The 23,684-nt window shown below is 47.2% G+C and overlaps 1 long non-coding RNA gene and 3 other non-coding genes across 8 annotated transcripts; all 4 read left to right on the plus strand.

The window, feature by feature from the left end:
- The first annotated feature begins 14,288 nt into the window (after window positions 1–14,288).
- Window positions 14,289–22,010, plus strand: LOC115641192. 5 transcript variants are annotated; one of them, XR_003998016.1, is made up of 5 exons: window positions 14,289–14,394; window positions 14,821–14,915; window positions 17,331–17,413; window positions 20,898–20,975; window positions 21,813–22,010. It is a non-coding gene; the product is annotated as an uncharacterized LOC115641192 (long non-coding RNA). The 5 variants fall into 5 exon arrangements; XR_003998017.1 differs by lacking the exon at window positions 17,331–17,413 and having other exon boundaries at window positions 14,291–14,394; window positions 21,813–22,008; XR_003998015.1 differs by lacking the exon at window positions 14,821–14,915 and having other exon boundaries at window positions 14,295–14,394; window positions 21,813–22,007.
- On the plus strand, window positions 19,392–19,469 carry LOC115641246. The gene has a single exon (XR_003998045.1). It is a non-coding gene; the product is annotated as a small nucleolar RNA SNORD126 (small nucleolar RNA).
- LOC115641241 lies at window positions 20,550–20,627 on the plus strand. The gene has a single exon (XR_003998040.1). It is a non-coding gene; the product is annotated as a small nucleolar RNA SNORD126 (small nucleolar RNA).
- LOC115641247 lies at window positions 21,401–21,548 on the plus strand. The gene has a single exon (XR_003998046.1). It is a non-coding gene; the product is annotated as a small nucleolar RNA SNORA79 (small nucleolar RNA).
- Window positions 22,011–23,684: the final 1,674 nt, after the last annotated feature.

Consider the following 23,684-nt stretch of genomic DNA (forward strand, 5'->3'; position numbering starts at 1 on the left):
CAGTGAGGTGAGGAGAACAAGTGGAGAGGGCTTTGTGCCGGCCCTGCTCAGAGGGGATTCTCAGCACTGTTTTGAAGATCTGAACATATGACACAATTATAAAAGCAAAGCAGTTTAAGCCTAAGAACAAGAGAAAAGAAGTAACAATAACTTCACCAAGCTATGAGTCAGATCAGGAGATCCTGAGCAGCTGGGAGATTTCACAGAACTGATCCACCATGTTGCCTCAACAAAAAGTTAGTGCAAATATTTTCCCAGGCTGCATAGTAGAAACCTGAATTCCACTAATTCAGGCACTAGCTGCCATTTGGACACAAGCTCCCCTGTTCATGATAGTCTCATAGTGCAGTGGTTGGTAGATGGCGACGTACCGGTCGTAAACCATGATGGTGAGAAAAGCAAAGTCAGCCAGAGTGACAAAAATGAAGAGAAAAACTTGGGCAACGAATCCAGCATAAGAAAACTACCTGGTGTTCAACAGAGAATTGAGCATGGACCTGGGGACAAGATGGGGATGGATCTGAGGTCTAGTATGGACAAATTCATCAGGAAGAAGTGCATGGGGGTGTGAAGGTGGTGGTCAAGCACTAAAAGGATGGTAACAAGGAGATTTCTCACCAGAGCTGCCAGGTAAATCCCTAGAAACACCACAGAGTGTAAAATCTGCAGCTCCTGAATGTCAGACAATCCCAGGAGAAGGAACTCGGTCATGGTGGTTCAGTTGGACATTTTATTTCTCAGTACATCATGGGCTGCCTATGGAAGGAAGGGCAAGGGCAATGGTCAGGCTAGAGCTCTCCTGCCTCCTCACTTCTGACAATCACACTATTAGTGAGGAGCATTGTCACACCAGTGTAAATTGCCACAGATCCCTGTAACAAGGTGGTCACCCACTCCTGCCCTGAGGGGTTTAAAGACAGCCCTGGGAGAGGGCTGTGACAGGGGAAAAGCTACTAGGCTGACTGGGGAAGCAGCTGCAGTTGAGCTATACCCTAATCAGACTTCAGCTGGCCCTATATAAGAAGCTGGGAGGCAAGAGCTCATCAGTCTCTCTCTAGTGGTAGAGTGGGATGGGTCTGGCTGCAGGGAGCAAGAGATAGGGTACCTGAGTGGAGCAGGGGAGAGGTGGAGGATCTGGGGAGCTCCAGCCTGGAAAGCCTCACGCTGTGGCCGAGCATAAAGCAAATAGGTACTAGGGGGTGCAGAGGGCAGCCCAGGGGTAGGCAAAGGCAAGAGGTCCAAACCCAACCTTGCCGGTGATGAGTGGCTGATACTGCAGTCTGCCCCAGGGTGCAGGGGCTAGATGGTGACTGGCGGTAGCCTTATATTGAGATGAGGTGGGGATAGTGGGTGGGGGTTCCCTGGGGAGGGAAGACCATGAAAGAAAGGGGTTACTGTCAAGGGGCAGCACCCCAGATAACAGGGCACTGGGTCTGGGAGGAACACGAGGGCCAAGCGGCAGCAGGACACCGGCCTGCAGAGGGTGCTCTGGAGGCTGGACGAGCTAATTCTCAGAGACAACCAGCAGAAGGCACAGCAGGGGTGAGTCTGCACTCACTACAAGTGGTGGAGAATGTGGGCACAGGCGGTTTGCCCCTGATACAAGGGAAAGGCAAGGACTGGGACTATTGCCTGGAGAAACTGAGGAAGGGGATAATGAAACCTGCGTATACTGGGGCTTACTTTGCAGAGGCCCCAGGTGTTAACCCTGGTTGGGGACAGACGTCAGTGCCCTAGCAGAAGGGGGCTGATGACCCACAGAGACTATGGGAGGTGCAGTGGGCCCTCCATGGACAGTTGGGCCAGCTGGCGGAAGAGCAGGAGGCCCTGGTAAAACTCCTCCAACAGGAGTTTTGGAGGAAACAGGGAGAGTGGTATGGGAGGCCAAGTGCCAGGGCCAGGAGGTCTGTGGCAGATCATAGGGCTTGCTATGCCTGAGGTTGGCAATGACTTTTGAGGGTGGACTGTCCCTACTGGGATGGGGGCCAAGAGCCTCACCCAGAACAGGGGAAGGGACAAATCCCTACAAGAGTCTGCTGGGTGAGGGAACCCAGGCGACTGAGGACATGTTGGGCCTGTGGCTGACAAGGGCACATGCAGTGGGCATGCCCAGGCCTGTGGTGGAGGGTCCAGGTCAGCCCCAGTGGAGGGGGACCCCAGAAGGACCCCAAAGGGTCCAAGGCAACCAAGAGGTGAGGAGCCTGCTGGGACTGTCACACACTGGGCCACATTAGAAGGCACTGCCCCCGCAAGGGAACTGAGGGGCAGCTGAAGGAGGTGCCTGGGGGCCCGGAAGGGGTGAAATTGGACCAGATGAAAGTGGCCAGACAGAAGGATGACTGGCCATTGGGACACCCATGAGAGGTGGCGGAGACTGCAGCCGGGATGCAAGGAACCCAGAGAGAGGTCAGGACCAGACCGTCGCCAGGCAAGTCTCACACCAAGGGATGGAGACCAAGTGGGCCCAGAAAGAGACTGGCATCCAAGTGGTCCACAATCAGGCCACCAAATGGACCAAGACCCTGAGGGTGTGGTTGGAAGCTGCGGAGTAGGCCCTCCGGAAGGTGGAGGCCAACACCTGGGAGATGGCCTGAAACTGGGAGGCATCTGAAAGGAAGTGGAAGGCCCTGTAAGGGCGGCCCTGGAGGGCTAATTTTGGGGAGCCCAGGCCATGAGTCCCCCCATCCACATGGTTGGGGATTTTGAGGAGGGGTGTATGTAGTGGGGTGGTCACCTGCTCCGGCCTGGAAAGGGTTAAAGCCAGCCCTGGGAGAGGGCTGGGGCTGTGAGAAGCAGCTAGTCTGATGGGGAAGGCAGCCACAGCTGTGGCCATGCCCCAATCAGGTTGCAACTGGCCCTATAAAAGGCCAGTGAACCTAGAGCTTAGGAGACTCCCTCTCTAGCTTTTGAGAGGGAAGGACCTAGCTGCCTGGGAGCTGAGCAGGGACCTGACGTAGGGCAATGCTGGGGGAAAGGCAAAGGGGGCTGGGGAGCTCCAGCCTGACAACCCCGCAGGGTGTAAGGCCTTGTGTGAGGTCTAAACCAGGTACTGGGGTTGCACAGGGGAAGCCCAGGGCTAGGCAGTGGAAGCAGGTCCTACCCACCCCTCGCCAATGATGAAGTGGCTATTACAGTCTGCAGTCTGCCCTAGGGAGCGGGGGCTAAATGATGACTAGCAGTTGGCACTGGGCCAAGATGGGATTAGGGGATTTCTGGGGACGGGAGACCCAGAGACTGAGGGGATACTGCTGGGGCAAAATCCCCAGATAAAGGGGCGCCAGGGTCTGGGAGGGACAAAGGGGGGCAGCCAGCGGTGATGACACCAGCCTGCAGAGGGCGCTCTGGAGCTGGAAAGCAAGCCAATTCCCAGACAGCCAGCAGGAGGTGCCACAGGGATGAGTCCTGAATTGCTACTGTAAATAGATGGTGGCCCGTTCCATGATCTGAGGATCTGGTCCAAGATGAGGCTTGATAAAATGCAGTGTAAATATGGAAAAAGTTACAACCCAAACCCAACAATCTTAGGAATGATGATCATCTATTGCTACAATGGAGAGCTACTTGAGGAGAGAATAAGGCTACATCTACACTACAAAATAGGGGGAGTGATTCCCAGATCGCATACATTACTTGCAATAGCTCGACGACAGCTAGCACAAGTCTGAAAAGTAGTATAGCCATGGTAGCATGGGAAACTGTGCCGAATACAGTACATAGCCCCAGAGTGCAGGTGGGTTTGTACTCAGCATGGCTAACTCATGCTGCCAACCATGCCACCGCAGCTACCCTGCTATTTATACTCCTCAAGCTAGCGTGAGTACATGTATGCCAGCTGGTGAAATACAGCCCCAGCTTGCTGAGTAGATGTAGCCTAAAAGAGTTTGACTAATTTAACCTGGCAAACGCCAGCTGAGAGGGGTAATAATCACTCTTTTTATAAATACATCAAAGGAGTAAATACGAGGGAGGGAGCAGAGCTATTGATGCTAAAGGGCAATGTCGGCACAAGAAGGAATGGGGATAAATTAGCCGGGAGTAAATTCAGCTTGGAAATGAGAAGAAGGTTTGTCCCCATCAGAGGAGGGAAGCTCTGCCACAGCGTCCAAATAGGAGCTGTTGTGGACAAACAAGCTAACTAGTATCAGAGAGGTAGCCGTGTTAGTCTGGATCTGTAAAAGCAGCAAAGAATCCTGTGGCACCTTATAGACTAACAGACGTTTTGGAGCATGAGCTTTCGTGGGTGAATACCCACTTCTTCAGATGCATGTGGTGGAAATTTCCAGGGGCAGGTATATATATGTGTGCTAGCAAGCAAGCTAGAGATAACGAGGTCAGTTCAATAAGGGAGGATGAGGCCCTGTTCTAGCAGTTGAGGTGTGAAAACCAAGAGAGGAGAAACTGGTTCTGTAGTTGGCAAGCCATTCACAGTCTTTGTTCAATCCTGAGCTGATGGTGTCAAATTTGCAGATGAACTGAAGCTCAGCAGTTTCTCTTTGAAGTCTGGTCCTGAAGTTTTTTTGCTGCAGGATGGCCACCTTAAGGTCTGCAATAGTGTGGCCACGGAGGTTGAAGTGCTGTCCTACAGGTTTTTGTATATTGCCATTCCTAATGTCTGATTTGTGTCCATTTATCCTTTTCCGTAGAGACTGTCCAGTTTGGCCGATGTACATAGCAGAGGGGCATTGCTGGCATATGATGGCGTATATTACATTGGTGGATGTGCAGGTGAATGAACCAGTGATGGTGTGGCTGATCTGGTTAGATCCTGTGATGGTCTCGCTGGTGTAGATATGTGGGCAGAGTTGGCATCGAGGTTTGTTGCATGGATTGGTTCCTGAGCTAGAGTTATTATGGTGCGGTGTGCAGTTACTGGTGAGAATATGTTTCAGGTTGGCAGGTTGTCTGTGGGCAAGGACTGTCCTGCCACCCAAGGCCTGTGAAAGTGTGGGATCATTGTCCAGGATGGGTTGTAGATCCTTGATGATGCGTTGGAGGGGTTTTAGCTGGGGGCTGTATGTGATGGCCAGTGGAGTCCTGTTGGTTTCTTTCTTGGGTTTGTCTTGCAGTAGGAGGCTTCTGGGTACACGTCTGGCTCTGTTGATCTGTTTCCTTATTTCCTCGTGCGGGTATTGTAGTTTTGAGAATGCTTGGTGGAGATTTTGTAGGTGTTGGTCTCTGTCTGAGGGGTTAGAGCAGAACGCAACGCCATCCACAGCCTCAGAAACCACCCAGACATTATCATCAAAGAGGCTGATAAAGGAGGTGCTGTTGTCATCATGAACAGGTCTGACTACCAAAAGGAGGCCGCCAGACAACTCTCCAATACCAAATTCTACAGGCCACTTCCCTCAGATCCCACTGAGGAATACACTAAGAAACTACAGCATCTACTCAGGACACTCCCTACACTAACACCAGAAGAAATCAACATACTCCTAGAGCCCCGACCAGGGTTATTCTATCTACTACCCAAGATCCACAAACCCGGAAATCCTGGACGCCTCATCATCTCGGGCATTGGCATTCTCACTGAAGGACCGTCTGGATATATGGACTCTCTACTCAGACCCTATGCCACCAGCACTCCCAGCTATCTCCGTGACACCACTGATTTCCTGAGGAAACTACAATGCATTGGTCACCTCCCAGAAAACACCATCCTAGCCACCATGGATGTAGCGGCTCTCTACACAAACATCCCACACACAGATGGAATACAAGCTGTCAGGAACACTATCCCTGACGATGCCACAGCACAACTGGCTGCTGAGCTCTGTGCCTTTATACTTACACACAACTATTTCAAATTTGATGACAATATATATCTCCAGATCAGTGGCACTGCTATGGGCACCCGCATGGCCCCACAATATGCCAATATCTTTATGGCCGACCTGGAACAACGCTTCCTCAGCTCTCGTCCACTCACGCCCCTTCTCTACCTACACTACATTGATGACATCTTCATCATCTGGACCCATGGGAAGGAGACTCTGGAAAAATTCCACCACGATTTCAACAGCTTCCACCCCACCATCAATCTCAGCCTGGACCAATCTACACGGGAGGTCCACCTTCTTGACATCACGGTGCAAATAAGTGATGGTCACATTAACACCACCCTATATCGAAAACCTACCGACCGCTATGCCTACCTTCATGCCTCCAGCTTCCATCCCGGACACATCACACGATCCATTGTCTACAGCCAAGCACTGAGGTACAACCGCATCTGCTCTAACCCCTCAGACAGAGACCAACACCTACAAAATCTCCACCAAGCATTCTCAAAACTACAATACCCGCACGAGGAAATAAGGAAACAGATCAACAGAGCCAGACGTGTACCCAGAAGCCTCCTACTGCAAGACAAACCCAAGAAAGAAACCAACAGGACTCCACTGGCCATCACATACAGCCCCCAGCTAAAACCCCTCCAACGCATCATCAAGGATCTACAACCCATCCTGGACAATGATCCCACACTTTCACAGGCCTTGGGTGGCAGGACAGTCCTTGCCCACAGACAACCTGCCAACCTGAAACATATTCTCACCAGTAACTGCACACCGCACCATAATAACTCTAGCTCAGGAACCAATCCATGCAACAAACCTCGATGCCAACTCTGTCCACATATCTACACCAGTGACACCATCACAGGACCTAACCAGATCAGTCACACCATCACTGGTTCATTCACCTGCACATCCACCAATGTAATATACGCCATCATATGCCAGCAATGCCCCTCTGCTATGTACATCGGCCAAACTGGACAGTCTCTACGGAAAAGGATAAATGGACACAAATCAGACATTAGGAATGGCAATATACAAAAACCTGTAGGACAGCACTTCAACCTCCGTGGCCACACTATTGCAGACCTTAAGGTGGCCATCCTGCAGCAAAAAAACTTCAGGACCAGACTTCAAAGATAAACTGCTGAGCTTCAGTTCATCTGCAAATTTGACACCATCAGCTCAGGATTGAACAAAGACTGTGAATGGCTTGCCAACTACAGAACCAGTTTCTCCTCTCTTGGTTTTCACACCTCAACTGCTAGAACAGGGCCTCATCCTCCTTGATTGAACTGACCTCGTTATCTCTAGCTTGCTTGCTAGCACACATATATATACCTGCCCCTGGAAATTTCCACCACATGCATCTGAAGAAGTGGGTATTCACCCACGAAAGCTCATGCTCCAAAACGTCTGTTAGTCTGTAAGGTGCCACAGGATTCTTTGAAGCTAACTAGTGTTAACATGGGGCTGGATCAGTTTTTGATCGGGATTATATGACTGGGTTTCCAGTGAGAGCAGGGAATTGGACTCGATGATCTAAGTCCTTTCCAGTCAGTTCTTCTTAGGACAAACAGCAAGGTAACAACTTGGAGAGGAAAATTCTAAACCACCAGCACTGCCTGATTCCTTCTTCCCAGGGAAACACGACCAGGGGTGGCTCCAGGCACCAGCGCAGCGAGTGCCTGGGCTGGCAAGACGCGGGGGGCGGCCTGCTGGTTGCTGTGAGGGCGGCAGTCAGGCAGCCGTTTCTGTGGCGGTGTTTCTGTGGGAGGTCTGCCGGTCCCACAGTTTTGGCAGGAGTTCGGTGGCAGGTACGCCAAAGGCGCGGGACCAGCAGAACAGCCGCTGAATCCGTGTGACCGGTGGACCTCCTGCAGAAATGCTGCTGAAGGCTGCCTGACTGCTGTGCTTGGGGAGGCAAAAAACTTAGAGTTGTCCCTGAACACGACACAGACACACACAGTGTGCTGAGCGCCAGCTCATCTGTGATTCCACAATGAGTTCTGAGACGGCCTGCTACCTGCTTAGAGATTGATTCATGGCTGCAAATACCTGCTGCGCTTGTGTTTCTGTTTGATGATGTGCTAGGTGAATCCCTCTGTTACTGCTCTGTTTTATCGTTTCCCTCTCTACCTTCATGTCTGTGCCCTGCGAGTTAGTGGCAATCAAGAAACGTGGGTTCTATTCTTGATTCTGCCACTGACCTGCTGGGTGACCATGAGCAAATCACTTCCCCTCCCTGTGCCTCTGTTTCTTTCTGTCATAAACAGATAAGTAAGAGTTAATAGAACAAAAGTCCTTCATATCTCTTTTGCCTGGAAAGGGTTAACAAGATCTGTGAGCCTGGCTGTCACCTGACCAGAAGACCAATCAGGGGACAGGATACTTTCAAATCTTGAGGGAGGGAAGTTTGTGTGTGTGCTGTTAGATTTTGGTTGTTTACTCTGGGGGCTCAGAGGGATCAGATGTGCAACTAGGTTTCTCTCCAATATCTCCGATACAGGCTCTTATAAGTTCAGAATAGTGAGTACTAGATAGATAAGGCGAGTTAGGCTTATGGTTGTTTTCTTTATTTGCAAATGTGTATTTGGTTGGAAGGAGTTCAAATTGGTATTTTGCTGAAAATATTTTAATTTGTACTTCTATACTTAGGCTGGGAGGGTATTCCCAGTGTCTATAGCTGAAAGACCCTGTACCTATTCCATTTTTTAAATTTACAAAGATAATTTTTACTGTTTTTTCTTTCTTTAATTAAAAGCTTTTCTTGTTTAAGAAACTGATTGTTTTTTTTTATTCTGGTGAGACCCCAGGGGACTGGGTCTGGAATCACCAGGGAATTGGTGGGGGGAAAGGAGGGAAGGGGGAGAAAAAGGTTAATTTCTCTCTGTGTTAGGATTACTTTCTCTCTCAGGGAGAGTCTGGGAGGGGGAAACAGAAGGAGGGGGAAAGGTGAATTTTCCTCTCTGTTTTAAGATTCAAGGAGTGAATCACAGTGATCTTCCAGGGTAACCCAGGGAGGGGAAGTCTCGGAGAGGCACGGTGAGGGAAAGGGTTTACTTTCCTTGTGTTAAGATCCAGAGGGACTGGGTCTTGGGGGTCCCCGGGCGAGGTTTTGTGGGGACTAGAGTGTACCAGGCACTAGAATTCCTGGTTGGTGGCAGCGCTACAGGTTCTAAGCTGGTAATTGAGCTTAAAGGAATTCATGCTGGTACCCCATCTTTTGGACGCTAAGGTTCAGATTGGGGAATTATATTATGACACCTTCCCTCCCACCCCCTTTCTCTGCCTTGTCTACTAGGACTGTGATCTCAATTATAGAAGGGCTGTGTTTTACTATGTGTGTGTTCTGTGCACCTGTTTACAGCATTGGTGTTCAGCTGGCAGCCGTGTGGTTCAGAGGATACGAGGCGCGAGCAGGAGATCTTCCTTCTATCCTCCTTGACTCCTCTCTGTCCTTGAGCAGGACTGAGCTAGAGAGGCATCAGGTGGCTGGTGCATCTCTGAATCTGAGTTTACAAGTGCTAGTGTGTATAAAACACAATCTGCGGGCTTTGCTGCTTGATTGTATTTTACCTTGCCATAAGTATTCCTTTAAAACAGAAGTAAACATGGTTGCAACAGAACAAACAGATTTGAAATTGCTGTATTAAAAAAAAAAAAAAAGGTTCCCCGCCTTTCTTTAAAGCTCAGTTTCCAATTTGAGGTGGTTAGAAATTTTCTGTCCATTTTTTCCCAAAAAAATGGGATTTTGAACTAAGCAAATATGTCTGGGGAAAGATTCTTCTCTACTTAGCAAAAATCTATTTAATTTTTTTGGAAAACTGAAAACCACAATTTTCTTCTGCTCTTAACTTAATATTTCCAGTTAACATTAGTAATTAGATAAAAACAAATACATTTTTGATTGACAAATCCTGAAAAAAATTCTGATTTTGGGCTTCAATACCAAGTCAACATCTTGCACTGATTTTTTCTCTGATTGGGTCTAGATGTCTGACTTAATTGACAGCTAAAGCCTTAAAGGGTTCAAATTGTACTTTATGTTTAGCGTCTTACATTTCTTTGTATATTAATCAACAACAATATTTATATAGTGAACTTACTGTGCTGGTCACTGTGGATTTTTCCCCAGCTTGTGATGCATTCGATCCTCAAGTACCAGGCTTCTTTGGTCATTATTTCTCTCTTCATTGTTCCTACTGCTGTAGTATCTAGAAGCCAAAGACACAGATGTGTAAGAGCCTATTTGCCCCTCTCTCTGAGAATGAACTGACAGAATAGGGCAATGGCTACACTTACAGTTCTGCAGCGCTGGTAGTTACAGCTGTGTTCGTACAGCTGTGTAGGGCCAGCGCTGCAGTATGGCCACACTGACAGCTACCAGCGCTGCAGTGTGGCCACATTTGCAGCATTTGCAGCGCTGTTGGGAGTGGTGCATTGTGGGCAGCTATCCCAGCATTCAAGTGGCTGCAACGTGCTTTTCAAAAGAGGGGGGTGGGGTGGAATGTGACAGGGAGCGTGAGGGAGACAAAGAGAATGGATTTTTGGAGCTGACACTGTTCTCAGCTCCCTGCCTTGCAAGTTCTAAGGACTGGAAGACACACAGTGCCTACCTTCAATCATTTTAAAAGTTCTGACCCCTTCCCCCACCCCTCTCTCATTCACTAAATGCAAATTATGCACTCCTAAATAGCCGTCAGACCAGATAAGCATCTTCTGAACATGGACTTCCCCCTCCTCCTCTGCCGTGTGAGCGTGCTGTTTCTCTCTTCAAGCAAACAGCTGTGAACATTCCAAAGTAATTCCCCTGCCTACCTCCGCTCGCTCAGCAAACAGGAGCTGTGTTTGTTTTTTAAATAAGCAGTTTGGCTGAACTCCGAGCTCCCCCTTTCTTCTGGTTTGTTGTGGACAGGAATTCTGGGATACCTCCTTATACCCCGGAGGTCAATAAAAGCGCTGGTGGGGTTCACACTTGCTGACCAGCGCTGGATCACCAGCACTGGAATCGCTACACCCGTGGCACGACCGGGTGTACAGCCAGCGCTGCAACCAGGGAGTTGCAGCGCTGGCCGTGCTTTGCAAGTGTGGCCACATCCTAAGTTGCAGTGCTGTAACCCCCTCACCAGCGCTGCAACTCTCTAGTGTAGCCATGGCCTTAGATTCAAACCTGTTACTTTCCGCAGATGAGCTGTGTGTAGCTGACTTTGAGCTTCACAGACACTAGAGGACTGACGCTGTAGAAGGCTGTCTATCCATGTCTATTTCCTAAGGGCTTGCAGGACTCCCTCCCTGAAGCTCTGCACAGCTCAGAAGCTGAGGCCCAGAGGCAAAAGTTAATAAATTAATGGAATTCAAGCCAAAAGGTGCCATTATGAGCCCCTTGTCTGACCCCTGCATGGCACAGGCCTTAGGATCTCCCACTGGTACACTTCCTCTACCCTAGCTTCCGTAGGCCAGGATTATGGAGAGATTTGGGCACCTAAAGATGGAGACAAACACCCAATAGGATTTATCAAAACTCCTAAGTGAGCTAGTTGGCTAAATCCCATGAACATTCGATGAGAATTAGGTGCCTAACCTGCTTAGGTCGTATTGAAAATCCCAATAGGCATCTATCTGCATATTGACGTGCCTAAACCCATTTGTAATCTGGCCCTGTGTCTAGCTTGTTATTTCTAAGCACTGGGCTTTTCTTGAATCTCAGAAAATGAAGGGTGGGATTCCCAAAGGAGCCTAAGGAAGTAAGGCATGTACATCTTGGTTGCCTAACTCCCTTATACTCCCTTGAGAATCCCAGCCTCAAATGATAACAAGTACAGCTAGGCAGCAGGGACTAGAGAAGTGATCAAGACACTAGAGCTGCTGTGATATAAGCCCAGATATGTGAATAAATTACATCAAATCCCTGTGCCTTGGTTTCTTCAACTGTAACATGGGGGTTACTTACAGAGAGTGGATAGGTAATTCACTAGGAGACATTTATTTAGACCCGATCTGTAATTTTTGGCACTTTGGGATACCAGCCTATAGTCAAAATATTTTGTAGCGAATTTTGTCTTTATCCCTCAAGAGCTAGATGGATTTTGTGCCACCTCATCTCCTAGTCCTTCACTCTTTCTCTACAATCATAGAATCATAGATTAGGGTTGGAAGAGACCTCAGGATCAGGCTGCTATCAAATTCCCCCTCACTGTTTTCTTCTGCAGACTAAATAACTCCAGTTCCCTCAGCCTGTCCTTGTAAATCATGTGCCGCAGCCCCCAATCATTTCCGCTACCCTCCTCTGGACACTCTCCAATTTCTCCACATCCTTTCTGTAGTGGGGGGACCAGAACTGGATGCAATACTCCAGGTATGGTCTCACCAGTGCCGAATAGAGGGGAATAATCACTTCTATCGATCTGCTGGAAATGCTCCTACTAATACAGCCCAACATGTTGTTGGCCTTCTTGGCAGACAAGGGCAAACTGCTGACTATGTTGGCATAAGCATCAAAGTTTGTGCCTTGTGATGGCTTCATGGTGGCCTTAAGAAATGGACTGGGGATCTTTGTGCGGTTCCTAGAGGACGTGTCCCCAACACACAAATGTCAACATCACTGGAAATATATTTGCACCCTTGTGCTCCATTACTATAGAGAGGTCCAGGAGTGTGCAGAAAGGAATCCTCTGTCATATACAGCAAGAGTCCCTCCAGGGCAGGGTAGAAGCACACGTCCAGAGAGTGGTGACTGAGGGAAGATCACACAGTTGCCACCTCAGCTTCTATATGTACTACTGAAAAATGTCAGATTTCAGAACCTTGGGCTAATCATCTGGCTGCTTAGGGTTAGGGTTATGCAAGGAAAATGAGGATACAAGGGGACAAGACAGAAATCTCTGTATATTAAGTCTGGGATATTCAAAGGGGTCTAAGGATGTTAGTTGCCTAACTCTCATTGTGCAGTCAGCGGGAGTTGGGCACATAATGCCCTGAAGTCACTCTGAAAATCACTGTCACAGCTCATGGCCTGTAGTAAAAGTTCGCTGTATAGTTACAGATTCTGCAGCACCCACAGCCCCTTGTGTCTGCTCTAATTGCACAAAGACTCAAAAACTAACAGCAAAACAAATTTTAAGTACATGCAAAGCAGGAAGCCTGCCAAACAATCAGTGGGGCCACTGAACAGTCGAGGTGCCATTGCTGAGAAGCTAAATCAATTCTTTGTCTCTGGCTTCACTGCAAAGTATGTGAGGGAGGGGGGTTGAAAGTCCAGACTCCAAGGTTTTATTCCCAGTTTTGGGAGGAGAATCTAATTTAGTGGTCAGAAACGGAGGACGTGGAAGTTAGGACCCCTGAATGTTATACTGGGCTCTAGGAAGTGGGTGAGTGGGTGGTTATAAAGGGGACAGGAATCAGGACCCCTGGGTTCTATTCTCATCTTGGCCAGTGACTCAGACAAGTTACTTGGGCCCAGATATTTAGGTGCTTAATTTTCAGTGGGAATTATATGCCTCGATACCTTTGAGAATCTGGGCCTTCATCTCCTTCTGTGCCTGTTTCTCCACCCATAACATGGCAACAATGATACCTACCTTTGTACTACAGACAGAAAGGAAAATTCTGTTGCGAAATACACCAGTTTAAACCTGAAGCAACTTCACTGAAGATAATGCGGTTACATCAGTGTAATTGAGAGAGCAGTCTGGTAGGAAACATTGTACACAAGGGATTTTATTATTTTCCTTTGCAGATTTTGCCAAGATTTCCCACATTTATATTACCCACAAAAGTTATTGATGTCCTGCATTGCAGATCCCTCCCACAGCTTTTGTTGACTCTGAATCTGTATATATATATACATATATATATTAGGGTTGCCAAAGGCATTTAAGCAAATTAGTGCCTAACCCTATGGGAGTTAGGTGCCTAGCTACTTTTGAAATTTGGCTCTCTATTGCCAGTATCCTTCTGTATTGTCCAGTCCTGGGACTTCAGAATGAGGAACATCCCAAATGCTATATAAATGGGAAATTTTTTATTGATATTACACTATTTGTAAAGGTTTGGGGATCAAAATGACCCCAAAATTCCAGGGCTAAATTTTTCAAAACCAGGAGCTTAAATTTTTAACCCTACACCCTGATTTAGCCTGCTAAACAAGTGACTTTCAGAAATGCTGAGTAGGGTTATTCAGCACTTTTGAATATCAGCTCCATTTAGATCCTACAATCAGGATTTCTGGACAGTTCCTCTAAGAACTCCAGCCTGGCTTTTAAAAGATTGGCCCAAGTTTGCATTCTCTAATACAGACTGAAAAATCTTTTTGAGAGATTTCACTGAAAACCACCAATTTCTGTCACACGTTTTTCCTAAAACCAGCTCTGTAAAGGTCTATAACCACATGGTTTGAAGCCTCAACGGATTAATGTTTAGCATCTTGCCTTTTTGATTCAAGGAAATGAGAGACTGACAGGTTTATGCTCTCAGCCAATTGCAAAGCTGCTCCCTTCTCTGTCCCACCTACCACTTCCTTTCATCTTTCTCTCTTTCATCATCACTGTGCTTCCTGCACGTTCCCTGTTCCTGTGCTCCCAGACCAGCGTGCTTGGTAAGTTGCAAGCTCTTTACCTTGGTTTGAATGCTCGCCATCCACCCATGTTTTAAGATTGGAATAAATGTAGTTAAACTGTGTGTTTTGGAGAAAGGTTTTCCCGTGGATTGAATTTGTCCTTAGGGCTGTTGAATTCAGAATCCAAAGGCCAGCCCTTTCCGTAGGGCCAAAGGCAGGGAATTAGTGGGAAAGTGATTTGTTAAAACTGGTGCTGTGTGAGCTTGAGCGACACCCCTGAAATCCCCATTGACTTTGCAGTCCCTGGGTGAAACAGACGCATGATTTGTTCCTATGTTTTATTAAATTACTGTGTGTCTGCAGTGTTCCTCTTCAGGCCTGCATGAAGTCACACATGCTGTAGAATGAGTTTATCTATCTCTTTCTCTTCTCCCTGCCCTTGTATGATTTGATGGCTTGTTTCAGGGCATCCAGGGAGTGTGCTGCAGAGCTCGGAAGCTGAGGCAGGAGTTCTGATGCTTAATTCTGCCCTTTGCTCCAGCAGATTCCCTTCCAGAGCTGTGAGTAGAGAGCAAAGCCTGAGATCCACTCCTCCTGCCATAGGCAAACCATCATAAACAGCAGCAGATGTTTTTATGTACAGATCTATTTTTAAGAGGAAAAACCATGTGGTGGGATGTCCCTGCTGTGGAGGGAGGCTGGGTTAGCAAGGTGCCTTCAGCTGCATGTTCTAGGAGTCTCTTCAGGGGTGTGCCGTGAGCTGGAAGCGGGTTTGACTTGGTGTTCAAAAATGCTGCTGCTGGTAATGGTGAAATTGCCCATGCTGTGTGTGGCCCATGTGCTGGGGGAGAGTGTGGGAGTTGAAGGTGACTCCAGGCCTCAGTTTTGGTCTGGCTATTCTCCCCACTTTATAAACTGCATGCTGCACCAGTGAAGTAAATAAATGGAAGCTTAATTACAGAGAAGAAAGTTGAGTGAGTTCTACTGGCTTTGAAACACAGGGTGGAATTCAGAGGCTATCTTGAGCCCAATCTGACTCCAGTGGTAAAACTTGCACCTGCTTTGCTGAACCCCATGTGCCATCCAGACTCCCTTTTAAAAAAGCGGTTTCATGATGGGGGTGGGTAAGCAGGGAGTTAAGACTCCTGGGTTCTACCCCAGTTCTGGGAGGGTAGTGGGGTCTAATGGCTGGTGGGCTAGGAGCTAGGACTCCTGACTGTTGGCTCTGATGCTATCACAGGGGTGACTTTGAGCAAGCCACTTTGCCCTTGCCCCTCTGTACCTCAGTTTCCTCATCTGTACAATGTGAATAATACTTCATAGGAAGCATGTGATGCTTGATTCATTCATGATTATAAAACACTCAAATCTTTAGATGGGAGTTCCTAGAAAAAGAGCAAATTATCAAATATTGTTGTTTTTGATCCCTTATTAGCTACTAGTGGTTGCGTACTTCATAACCTGTGAGTGATCCCAGACTGCAACTTTTACCTGATCTGTAGCACCTACCATGATAAAGAGAGCCAACAACTTTTATGCATGTTAGAAAGATACCCAAGAGCCCAGTATCTGAAGCTTCAAAGGATTTCAGATACAGAATGCAAATGCCGTAGGCTGCAAGCAGCCAGCCTTTAACAGAAAGGTTCTCTTCCCTGCTCTTGGATCTGCAAGTGAGACAGTGGGATAAAGTCTGGAGTCTGATTCAGGGCAATAATGGGTTCAGTTAAGGATTATTCTAACACAGAAGGTTAGAGCTAGGTAGAATGTGTGGCCTAACAGGCCTGTCGTCTTGGGGTTAGTGCAGGATTGTTCCCTACAGTCTGCTTTCTATCACTTTGTTCAGTCTAGTTTTAAAAATCCCAAAGTAAATCAGGAAGAGCTGAGACTGAAAATGTAAAGCCTTTTGGCTGAGAGGAAGGATGCACCAGCAATTAGGGTGCTAGCCTGGGATTTGAGAGACATGGGCTTAATTTCCTGCTCCACCACAAACTTCTTGTGTGACCTTGTGCAAGTTTTAGTCTCTCTGGGCCAGATTTGTGTAGGTACTTGGGCACCTAAAGATGCAGGCCATATAATCATAGATTCTTAGGGTTGGAAGGGACCTCAGGAGATCAACTAGTCCAACCCCCTGCTTGAAGCAGGACCAGTCCCCAAATGGCCCTCTCAAGGATTGAATTCACCACCCTGGGTTTAGCAGGCCAATGCTCAAACCACTGAGCTATCTCTCCCCTGCATAGTGAGATGTTCAGAAGTGCCTAGGCGCCTAACCCCTACTGATTTCAATCTGCCTCTTTTGGTGCCCACAGACATTTAAAAAACTGGCCCTCTGCCTCAGTTCCCCTGTAAAATGTGGATAATAGCAATGCCCTACATCACCAGGAATAAATTGTGAGGTGCTCAGATAGTTGATAATGGGAGCTCTGTTTCTGGTGCTGGGAGGAGCTGGGGCTTACTTATTAGAGACGGGCGAATTGAGATTGACCTTTATTTGGTTCTGTTCATGGCTCTGCCTCTCACTGTGTGACCTCAGGCAAGTGATTTGCCACTCTGTGCCTTAGTTTCCCCAGCTATACAGTGGGGATGATATTGACTTCACAGGGTGGATGAGACTTAATATTTGTAAAGCACTTGGGCTGGAATTGTCAGAGGAGCCTAAGGTGATAAGTAAGATGCCTAATTCCCTTAGACTCCTCTGAAAGCCTTTGTTGGAGATTTTTGGAAGAAGGGAACTAGAGAAGGACAAATCCTTATTACTGTATTAATTTTAGTGGGTGTAGCTTCTGCATTATTGGTGACTTGCTGCTGCTTACTCCTAAAGGTGGGAACATCCTGCTGTGGAGGCTTTTACAATCCTGTCTCTGCTGTAACTTTTAAAAATTAAGTTTCTGACATAGCTATGGCAGGGTTGGATGTGGTCTGTTTGTCATGTTTTGCTCTGTGTATCCTAAACCACTGTTGGTATCTCTTCATTTTAGGCTGAAAATGGAATTGATGAGCTGGGAGGAAACAGTTGCTTTGGAGAAATGGCACGGTTCCAGATATGGGGCTCAGTGAGCTGGTATGAGATTGGCTTTTTACAGAGGAATGGAGAATCCCTGCCCAGGGGGTAAACACTACATAACAGCAAAACTGTCAAAATCTAGGGGCAACTATAATGGGTTAGAACAGGGGGGGCTAAGAGTTAGGACTCCTGGGTTCTGTTCCCAACTCTGGGGGAGTGTGTACTAGTGGTTAGAGCAAAGGGAATTACTTCTAGTTGTAGAGAAGGGGGACTGGGAGTCAGGACTCCTGGGTTCTATTTGGCTACCTCTATAAGTGCTTTAGCAAGACCTCAAATTTCCAACCTGGAGAGAGGACTCCAGGGCATTCTTGTTAGATGGTCTGGCAGGCCTAATCCTGCCCTGATCTATCTCCCTTCCCCCAAATGGTGCAGGCTGAGGTGTGTCAAACCTTTAGCTTTGGCCTTTGTAATGTAGCAGATATTTTTCAACTCTGACTTGATCAAAGTATCTGTTACCAGCTGTGTTGGCCAATCCACCATTCAGCTGTGGCAGTGGAGTGTAGGAGTGTCTTGTGGCTTCACATGTCTTGAGGCCTTCAGATTTTAAGTCCTCATTGTCCAGGACTGGTTCATCTCTTCCTCCTGCCACTGCAGATAAATTAATGCTTTCTGTCTGAAGCTGTTCGGTCTTTTGCTTGAGGCCTTAACAAAATTTGAGATCCTGTCTGCTCACTGTGGATGTTAAAAGGGCCATGTGATCTTCTCTAAGCATCAGGAGGGAGCTTACCCAGTTGTCTTCTAAAGTATTCCCCTCCCTTTTCCTCTTGCACTTTGCGCTCACTGCCTCCCTCCACCCCAGAAGTGACTTCCTTTTACTCCTGCTGTTTTCCTCTCCATGTATAGTGTTTTCTCTTTCTTCCTAGATATGCTCCCATAGAACTGGGCTGTGGTGTGCTGGGAATTAGTATAGATGCATCCAGTGGCAAATCTGATCTCTGATGTAGCTGCTACAGTAGGAGAGAGGAAGAGGCTGTGTTGGTCGCTCTCTTATGAATGTTTCTTTGCCCGTTTCAGATTGTGGAGAGGCTGAGGATGAAGACTGACTCCCCAGCCCCATGAAATGATCGGGGCTGAAGTGGAAAAATTTAAGTACTGTAACTGAATCTTGAAAATGGTCTGTAATGAAACATCCTGGACCTGAGCCCCAAGGACAGTAGGGGTAAGGGCCTCCAAGTGAGTATGGCCTTAAAGAAAAGGAACTGAGTGGTTTTATGGCCTACCTGAGCTGAGATAAAGAGAATCAGCTCCTGTGCTTTCAAGGCTTGTTCTGGTCTCTTAGGAAGTAGCCAGGGATGTGTTGCTAGAGGCAGGATGCCTGACTTGATGGGCCCATTCATTGTTTTATTAGCTGTGTTACACTGTAGCCTAGAGGCTCTACTGTGCTAGGGTTTGTACAGACACTTTATTAGAGACCATTCCTGTCCCAAAGATTTTTGTTGGCTTTGTCTACTTAGGTTATAAAGGATGGAAAAGAGGAAGTATCAGCATTGCAGATGGGAAACTGAGATACAGAGAGCTGAAGACTGAAATTTTCAAAGGAGCCCACTGGAGTTAGGTACCCACGTCTGAGATTTAAAAGGATTTGTTTGAGGTCACCCAGGGAGTCCGTGGCAGAGCTGAGAACTGAGCCCAGATGTCCCAGTTCAGAACTGTCACCACACAACTGTCCCTGTGCTTGAGGCACTTTTTAATTCTTCAGTTTCCATGGCAAGACCTATGTTCCTATGTCTCAGATTCCGGAAATATTGGGGATAAGGTCCTCGTTCTTGTGGCACAATGAGTGCCCCTTGGACAGACACTTAGTACTAGGGGAAGTGCACTACTGTATGAGACAGCCCATAATTGGATGTATGGGAGCTATCTTGAGGGTGGGTGTGGAGGGGAGACCCAGCCTACAAGAAGTTTCTTCTCAGACCCATGAGACCCCTCTTTTTGCCATTGGTGATGTTGCAGCTGGGTTTGAGGGCGTGGGTGGGGTCTGCCATGATGAACTGTATGTTCAGTCGATCTTTCACCTGCTCCACCCTGATGCCACATGTGCCCTCAGCAGACCCCACTACACCAAGGAAGGAGAGAAGCATTAACTCCCTGTGTGGCTTCCATTTCGGGCCTGCAGTGAAATCTGGGCATTTCCCATAGTAGATGGGATCAAAGTTTAAGGCCAGGAGGTGTAAGACCATTATAGCCATCTAGTCTGACTTCCTGCATTGTAGGGGGTCATAGAACATCACCTAGTAACCCCCACTATGACTCCTTCCCCTTTCTGAAACTCGGCTGTTCTCCCTGCATGGGCCTTTAAAATAGTTCCCTGCATTAGCTCTTGCCTCACAGCGTCTCCAGGTAACTTCACTGTGCCGTTTCCTTGTCTGTAACTGCTGTGCCCTTAGCAGCTGCTCATATGGCCATACTGAAAAGCCAGATCTTCGTACGCCAGAAGGAACCGTTACATTGCCTAATCTGATCTCCAGTTTAATACTGGCCAGAGAATTCAGTCTGGATTGGAAGACAGCAAGGAATGGAGCATCCACTGTCCCTTGGGAGTTTGTTCAGTCACCCTTGCTGTTAGAAATGTGCGTTATTTCTAATTTGAATGTGCCTGGCTTTAACTTCCAGACATTGGTTTTGTTCTGCCTTTCTCCGCTAGTTAAAAGAGACCTATAGGACCCTGTATTTTCTCCCAATGAAGGTTTTTGTACGCTGTAATCAGGTCACCTCTCTCAAGCTTCCTTTTCTTGATTTAAACTAAACAGATTGAACTTCTTAAGTCTCACTATCAGGCATTTTCTCCAGCCCCGAACCACTTTTATGGTTCATTTCTGAACCCTCTCCAATTTTTCAATGTCCTTTTTAAAATCTGGACACCAGAGCTGCATGTGGTATTCCAGTATCAGACTCACCAGTGCTTTATACAGGGGTAAAATCACCTCCCTGCTTCTAGTAGCTACTCCCCTGTTTATGCATGCAGGGATTTTATCTGTCTTTCAGGTGAAGCTGGGAAGTCAGGGAGTCCATGTTGCAACGTGAGGAAGTTGGGTAGGGAAGCAGCTAAAATTCTCAAACACTTGAGGTCTCAGAGTTGTGGTGATTGGTGTGTGGGAGAGGCAACCACATTGCCACTTTTAGGACTAGGAGGAGTCTGCTGTGATGAACTGCATGTTCAGTCCATGTTTCACGTGATTTAGCTTGATTACACACATGCCCTGAGCAGACTAATGCAACAAACACCTGTAGCTGAAGTCTGATTTGGGGGTGGGGGAGGAACTGATGTTCTAATGGTTTCCAATGCAACCATATGTTAAGTCCCAGACAGTGAGGGGAATAAGTAGCAGATCCAGGGGACCTCTTCAGAAACATGGATCTGGTTTCTGTGCAAATGAAGAAGGAACAGAGATACAAGGAAATGAGTTTTCCCTTTAGCTGGTAGCATGCTCTTTTATAAATAAGGTCATGACCTGGAAATAATTCCTCTTTGCTTCTGTAGGGGCAAGAACTCTGAAGACAAGATTGGCTGGTTTCGCTTCTCCCTCCTCACCCTGGATCCCTTATAGGAATCACAGATGTAAGTGCTGCAGGAAGTTCGTATCCATCCAGTTTCTTAGTGTGGTCCCAAATTGGTACCCCCAGCCAATGTCACCATTGAGGAAGGTGTGGGACAAAAAAGGGGTACTATGGTAGACATGGTTTTCCAATAGTTAACAAATGTCTGGCATATGGTGCATCATGTGTTCCTCATTCAGAACTCATTCAGTGACAAACAGTCTCTGAACTGATCTTCCAGACATTGCCAGGCTGCCTTTCAGTGCCTGAAGCTGCAGGTGCTTTCAGAAAGCCATATCTTTCTGCACATATGAACGGGAACTCCCTGCTGCAGAACTTTACTGAGATAACTGCTTAGTAAAAGTTTGCTATTTGGGGAAATTCATGGGTGTTCTTTCTAGGGAGTCCTCTTGCTCTCAGAGCTGTTCATTTAAGAAATAGTGGCCACGATAACTGTTCCTCTTGCTGCCGCGAACCATGGGCAGTGGGATTTTGTGTCATCGCAGATTACACTTGGCCTTCCTTCACTCAGGGTGCTCTTGGATGGGTTTGGCTGTCCGTTAGCACCTTCTGAATTTTGCGGGGTCAGATACTCAAAGAGGCAGAAGGGGACTGGACTCTGGGGACAGAAATAGGGTTTAAAAACAACCTGCTTTGTACATATTGCTCTGTAAACTTTAGGCAGTGGGCTATAATAACCAGATAGTAATTTTTCAATGTGAGCTGAAAGATTGCCTGCACTGAAGCACTAGGAGATATGCTGGCCTCAGCTGGGAGGAGTTAGCTTCAGTGCACCAACTGGGTTTCCAAGACACAACTGTGTGCTGCATTCTGCATCTGTGAACCTTTATCTTTACAGGGATGATTTGAGATGAGCCTTAAAGGAAAGGAAAATGTATCTTTCTCTCCACCAGCATCAACTGTAAGAGAGAATTTGGGGCCTGAAGATTAAAAGATTTGCCCCATCTCCAATCTGCATTACAAAGACTCTTTGAAGTTATGTCCAGGAAAGGCTATACTAAAAACAGGATAAATAATAAAACTAGATTGAATGGATGTGTAAAAGTTGGGTGGTTTTTGTCCAAAAGGGCAGTGGTAGAACTGGGGGAAATGGAGCTTTCTCAACTCTAATCCACTGGTCTGAATTTAGCCCAGGTCAATAGTGGCTGTAGTTGGGATTTTCATAGGAAATTTAAGGGAGTTAGATGCCATGCTGCTTTAGTTCCTTTGAAAATCCCATCTTTAATGCATTGCAATTTTCAGTTGCCCTTTCTGTGAAATAAGTTAGGGCTTGATCTCATATCTGAGATAAAAATACCTGGACAAATATTGTAAAACTCCTAGTCACTAGTGTCTCAGCACTTGTACAAAATTGAGGATCAGGATGGTAACAAACATTGATCTATTTACTGCTGTGTCCAAAATTACTTTCCATTCTTCCATGAATTGACTCCACTATGTCCACTATATGTTTTCTACTACCAACACCATTTAGGTTAGGCTGAGATTTTCAGATGCACTCAGGATTTGGATACCCGGTTCCCAATTAAAAAATAATGGGAATTTACTAGGCAAATCCCATAAATTTGAAAATCTTAACCTAAATACATTTAAACCATGTCTCCCCCACCCTGCAGGTGCACACTTGCGCCTCTGACACCAGCTCAGACCTTTATTTCGTGCTTCGAATGTTGGCATCCTCTATCATCCTGTTTTCTCTTCACCCCACATAAACAGACGTAGATCCTTTCCCATTGACCTGGGAGCCACCACTGCAGTTCTGCTACATCTAGCAGCTGTTGTGCTGAACAGCTGGGAGTCAGTGAGAGAGATGGAGCTGAGAGGCAATGCTATGTGAACCAAATTCAGCAACATGTGGTTTTGAGTTTAGGTAACCAGGGGAGTTCTGTTGAAGTCAGGACAAATTTTCAGTGTCACAAGCAGAGATGCCAAGCTGGACTCTCAAAACCAGAGCCATCTCAGGCTACATCTTCACTACCGGCCATATCGGTGGGTAGCAATCGATTTCTCGGGGATCCATATATCACATCTCATCTAGATGCGATATATCGATCCCCGAACGAGCTCCTGTTGACTCCGGAACTCCACCAACGCGAACAGCGGTAGCGGAGTTGACAGGTGGCGCCACAGACGTCGATCTCGCGCTGTGAAGATGGTAGGTAACTCAGTCTAAGATACTTTGATTTCAGCTACGCTATTCACATAGCTGAAGTTGCATATCTTAGATCGTTTTCACCCCTAGTGTATGTCTGTTACAGCTATCCCCCTATTCCATTTTGTTTCTTACAGCTGTCCCCATACTCTATTTTGTTTTTGTTCTCCTCCTGTTGCCGCCCTTCCCTCGCTGTTAAGTTGTTTACCAGGACCACTGCCCTTCTCAAAGGGAGGGCCCCTTAAGTTGTTTAACAAGAGCCATTGCCCTTCTCAAAGGGATGGCCACTTGTGCTGCGTGCTAAATGGGACCGCTGCCCTGTTCAAAGGGTTAGTTCTGTTATCACCTCGTTGAACCTGGGCTCGGTGTAGGGCAGGCAATGTCCAGAGCTGCAAGACCTATTGTGTTTTTAAGATCCTGGGCATGAGTCATAGGCCTCATGTGCTTTTGAGTCACCTATTGCACAGGAATCTGCCCAGACATGTTCCTGTGCTCACCTGCAGTTTTTCCCTGTGCCTCCTCCCCTGTGACAGAGGGCACCTATCAGGATTACTGGCG

Source organism: Gopherus evgoodei, unplaced genomic scaffold (assembly GCF_007399415.2).
Source record: "Gopherus evgoodei ecotype Sinaloan lineage unplaced genomic scaffold, rGopEvg1_v1.p scaffold_33_arrow_ctg1, whole genome shotgun sequence".
Taxonomy (NCBI): Eukaryota; Metazoa; Chordata; order Testudines; family Testudinidae; genus Gopherus; species Gopherus evgoodei.